Genomic DNA, 5,926 nt, shown 5'->3' on the forward strand with positions numbered 1-5,926 from the left:
ACTCCCAGGAGCTTGACACTCTCCACTTGTTCCACCTCTGTACTGTTAATGTGTAGGGGGGCATGAGTAACATCCCACTGAAAGTCAATAATGAGTTTCTTGGTTTTGCCGGCATTGAGAGCTAGGTTGTTCCTGGTGCACCATCTTTCCAGGTCTTCCACCTTCCATCTGTTGTCTGTTTCGTCACCATCTGTGATTTGACAAACTATGGTGGTGTCATCAGCGAACTTGTAAATGGTATTAGTCTGGTATTTAGCAACACAGTCATGGGTAGACAGTGAGTACAGTAGGGGGCTGAGTATGCATTCCTGGGGGGCTCCAGTGTTGAATGTTAGTGAGGATGAAATATTGTCCCCAGTCTTCACTGATTGTGGCCTGTGGGTCAGGAAACGGAGGTCCAGTTGCAGAGAGTGGGGCTTAGACCAAGATCACTAAGTTTAGTAATCAGTCTCGAGGGGAAAATAGTGTTGAGTATAATTCTTACATACCTGTTCTTGGTGTCAAGATGTTCGAGGGAGGAGTGAAGGGCACGTGATATGGCATCTGACGTGGATCTGTTGGTCCGATAGGCAAACTGGATTGGGCCAAGAGTAGTGGGGAGGCTGGAGTTGATTAATGCCATGACCAGCCTTTCAAAGCACTTCATGACCACCGAGGTTAGGGTCACTGGGCAGTAAACATTGAGACATACTGCATGAGCCTTCTTAGGCACAGGGATGATGTTGGCCCTCTTGAAACAGGCAGGGACAGTGGCCTGCTGCAGGGAGAGGTTGAAGATGTCAGAAGACCTCTGCCAGTTGATCTCTGCATGCTCTGGGTGCACGGCCTGGTACTCCGTCTGGTCCCATCGCTTTCCCTGGGTTCACATGAAGGAAAACTGATCTGACCTCTGACTGTTGGGATAGGTTCGTCAGGACTCGTCAGAATAGGTGTTACCTCTTCACCAAACTTCTGCTCAAAAGCGAGCAGAGAAGGCATTGAGACGATCTGGGAGGGATGTGTCATCGTCTGCTACCTTGCACTGTCTCTTTTAAGAACCTGTGATGTCATTCAGTCTTTGCCATAGTCGCTGGGTGTCTGTCTGGGTCTCTAGTTTGGATCGGTATTGGTCCTTGGCTGTCTTAATGGCTCTGTGAAGGCCATACTTGGATTCCTTATATTTGAGTGGCTCTCCTGATCTGAAGGCCTTACACCTGGTTTTTAGCAGGTTCTGTATGTCCTGGTTCATCCAGGGTTCCATGCTGGGCGAACACCTGGATTGACTTCCTCAGTACGTGATCCTCCACACACTCACTGAAAATCGATTGTAAGGGGGAGATCATGTGTAACAAATTTGACTCTTTGGGGAGGTGTCTAGGTGTGTTGGTGAGGGTAGAGTAGTGGATGTAGTCTACATGAATTTCATTAAGGCTTCTGACAAGGTCTGGCACAGCAGACTGCTTCAGCAGCTCGGAAACAATGGTTGTAAGTTGTAACCTCAACCCAAGGTACGAATCTTCTCAAAAATCAGTAACAAACAATGGAATCCAGGGCCATTTGGCAAAATGGATCCAAATTTGGTTTAGCGGCGGGAAGCAGAGGATGATTGGGTCAAAGGATGTTTGTGTGACTGGAAACCTGTGTCCAGGGACACACCATAGGGTTTGGTGCTGTGTCCCTTACTGTTGGTTTTGTACATTAATAATTGAGATATGAAGGGAGGAGCTAAGATCAGTTTGTTTGCAGATGACAGGGGAACTGGTGATGTAGTAAATAGCAAGGAGGACAGCCTAAGACTACAGGACAATGTAGATGGGCTAGTCAGATTGACGGAACACAGTGGCAAATGGAATTTAATTCTGAAAACTGAGAGGTGATGCCTTTTGGGAGCACTGACAAAGCAAGGGAGCACATAATGAATAGCAGAACCTTTGGAAATACAGGGGGACCTTGGTGTGTGTGAGCACAGATCTTTGAAGGCAGCAGGACAGGGTCGTTAGGAAGGCATTTAGGATACTTGCCTTTATTCATCAAGGCATTGAGTACAATCATCAATTTATTCATCAATGTTTCGAGTGTAAACCTTCTTCAGGACTAGGGGTAGGTGTAAGGGGAGCTGCAGCTAGATTCAGGTGTGGGGTGGGAAACAGGGTGGTGAGATAAGGATAGGTGAACACAGGGAGACGGTATGATCTGGTTGGTTGATGGAAGAGAGATAACCTAGTTTACTGCATCAGCTGCTCCCGATGTGATCGGGGAGACCAAACGTAAACAAGGGGACGTTTCACTGAGCATCACAGCCGGGCCCACAGGGGTCAGCTGACCTGACCTCGCAGTCACCATCAATTCCCCTTCCCACTCCCTTTCCAACATGACCATCCTTGGCCTCCTTCATTGTCACAGCAAACCAGACCGTAAAAAACACCTCACCTTCCATTTGGGCAACCTACAGCCCAGAGAACTCAACGTTGAGTTCTCCAACTTCAAATCTCCCCCCCACCCCACCCGTCACCAAACCCCCTCCGCATTCCTCTGATCAACCATTCCTTCCTGTCCTCGGATGCTGCCTGAATTGCTGTGCTCTTCCAGCACCACTGATCCAGAATCTGGTTTCCAGCATCTGCAGTCATTGTTTTTACCTCATCCCTTCCAGCCACCAATCGGATTCATTCCTCCCATTACCAACCAGGTTGTAAGCTCTGACTGTCTGCACCAATCCCTAATTCATCACCACCACCACTCCCTTTATCCGTCACTCATCAGTCCTGAGAAAGGGATAAACCCGAAATGTTGACTTCTCCACCTCCTGATGCTGCAGGGCTTACTGTGTTCTTCCAGGCTCCTACCTTGACAACCTTGGATTCCAGCATCTGCAGTTTCTTTTGTCTCTATTGAGTACAAGTGCAGGGAGGTTATGATGGAGCTGCCTGTAATGTTAGGTTACAGCTGGAGTCCTGTGTGCAGTTCTGGTCACACACTGTGAGGATTGCACTAGCGAGGGTGCAGAGGAGATTCACCAGGAAGTTCCCTAGGGCTGAAACAATTCAGATATGAAGAGAGATTCAATAAACTGGGAGTAGTTGCCTTAGAGCAGAAAAAGCTGAGGGAGATCCGATTGAGGTGTACAAAGTTCTGAGGGGCATAAACACTGTAGATAGAGAGAAACTTGAATTTGTTCCCTTTAGATAGGTTAATAGCCAGGGGGTGAGGGGCAGGAGGTTGAGAGGGGACTTGAGGAAAATATTTCTCACCCAGAGGATTGTGGGCATCTGGAATTCACTGTCTTTCGGATGGTCGATGCAGGAACTACCATGACATTTAATAATGATTGAAATGAGCATTTGAAACTCCACAGGATACAAGGCTACAGGCCAAGTGCTGGAAATTGGGGTTAGAATAGATGGATGACCTGTGCAGACATAATGGGCTGAAGGGCCTCGCTCTATGCTGTAAAAATTCTATGTCTCTGTTCATTAACCTTTGATTTCTCTTTTTCTTAGTCCGAAATAATCACCACCTTATCCTTAAACTCTGACCCTGTATCTGAGCTCCACCATTGGTAGAAACCAGTTCCTGTGTCTACCCAGACTATCTCCCTCCAAACCTACAGGAATGTGAGGTGACACATTTCTCAGGAAGACCAAGGAAATGAAATATAAAATAGAGAAGACAATTCTAAAGACGGGACAATAACATAGCAAGTCTATAAGTGGAGTGTACTTGAACTCTCAGGAAAGGCCGAGACAAGCTATTGAGTCCCATTCAGGCCAGCAGAAATTAAGAAAGTTTTATAATAGGGATGTTAGCCTGATATCACACTTTATAGAATCACCAACAGGTTAAATTGGCCACAAAATGATTTTCATCAAACAAACAAAGGAGTAAGGAATACTTGCATTTATATAAACACCTTTTCTGACCTCAGCATTGTGTAGTTTAGGAGAAAGTCCAGTCAGTATCTGGAGCCACTGATTTAAGGGGATTGGCAAAAAAAACACAGGAAATAGGGACAGGAGTAGGCCATTTGGCCCATTGAACCTGCTCCACCATTTAATCACAGACTCATAGAGATGTACAGCATGGAAACAGACCTTTTGGTCCAACCCATCCATGCCGACCAGATATCCCAACCCAATCTAGTCCCACCTGCTAGCACCCAGCCCATATCCCTCTAAACCCTTCCTATTCATATACCCATCCAAATGCCTTTTAAATGTTGCAATTGTACCAGTCTCCACCACTTCCTCTGGCAGCTTATTCCATACACGTACCACCCTCTGCGTGAAAAAGTTGCCCCTTAGGTCTCTTATATCTTTCCCTTCTCACCCTAAACCTATGCTCTCTGGTTCTGGACTCCCTGACTCCAGGGAAAAGACTTTGCCTATTTACCATATCTATGCCCCTCATAATTTTGTAAACCTCTATAAGGTCACCCCTCAGCCTCCGCGCTCCAGGGAAAACAGCCCCAGCCTGTTCAGCCTCTCCCTATAGCTCAAATTCTCCAACCCTGGTAACATCCTTGTAAATCTTTTCTGAACCCTTTCAAGTTTCACAACACCATTCTGATAGGATGGAGACCAGAATTGCATGCAATATTCCACAGTGGCCCAATCAATGGCCTGTACAGCCGCAACATGACCTCCCAACTCCTGTACTCAATACTTTGACCAATAAAGGAAAGCATACCAAACGCCTTCTTCACTATCCTGAGTTGGAAACCTATGTGGCAATCAAGGACATGCGACTCACTTATTGTCAGTGTCTCTATCCTATCTACCTGTGACTCCACTTTCAAGGAGCTATGAACCTGCACTCCAAGGACTACAACTTCACTTTTTAATCCAGGACTCATATTCCCTAGTTTCTGAGGTCCAGAGAATTTTCTCTCAGTTTACATAGCCTCCCATCAAAGAATGAGCCTAAATGGGTGGATTACTTTTGGAGGGTCTGTGTGGACTTGTTGGGCCAAATGGCCTGTTTCCATATTGTAGGGATACCGTGGTGATTCATTCATTCAATATATCCAGGGACTTGGAGCAATTGAATTAATCTTTGTTGTACCAAGTATGGGCCCTTTCCCTGGATATGGAGACCACACACTTTATAATGACACAGCATTTAAATTGAATTAATAAAATTCTGGAACTGAAAGGTCTCCAGTAATGGAGACCATGAAAATATGATTGACTGTTTTAAAACCTGTATGGTTCATTAATTCCCTTTAGAGATGGAAATCTGCTCTCCTTACCTGGTTTGGCTTATGTGTGTCTCCAGACCCACAGTAATGCAACTGAGTGTTAACTACCCCCTGAAATAACCCCAGCCAGACACACAGTTCCAGGGCAATTAGGGATGGGCAACAAATGCCCAGTGCTCACCACCTTCTGTAAATGAATACCATAAAAAAAGTTTAAATTTGCTTGCAATAAAGGCAAAATGCCATTTGCCTTCCTAATTGCTTACTGTACATGAAAACTAATTTACTCTGATCCTTGCCAGATACAGAAGTCTCTGCCAACATCAATGTTTACAAGATTCACACCTTGTAAACAATTTTCTGTTCTTATTTCCAAAATGAATAACCTTCCCTTGCTGTACATTGTATTATGTCTATCACCTTGTTTTCCACTGACTTCACTTTTCCACATCACTTTGCAGCCTCTCCACATTCTATTTGTAGCTTGCATTCCCACCTGACCTTGTATTGCTATCAGTGTGGGCATCTTACTCTCTAACTCAGCATCAGTCGTTAATACTGATGGCAAGTAGTTGAGGGCCCATAACTAATCCTTGTAGCATTCCACTTGTAATAGTCTACAACTTTAAAATGCCCGGTTCATTCCTATTTACTGATTTTGGTCCATTAACCAATCCTCCAATCATGATAATTCACATCGCCCCAAATCCATGAGCCCTAAATTTGCCTATTAACCTTTTGTGTGACACC

Source organism: Chiloscyllium plagiosum, chromosome 17 (assembly GCF_004010195.1).
Source record: "Chiloscyllium plagiosum isolate BGI_BamShark_2017 chromosome 17, ASM401019v2, whole genome shotgun sequence".
Taxonomy (NCBI): Eukaryota; Metazoa; Chordata; class Chondrichthyes; order Orectolobiformes; family Hemiscylliidae; genus Chiloscyllium; species Chiloscyllium plagiosum.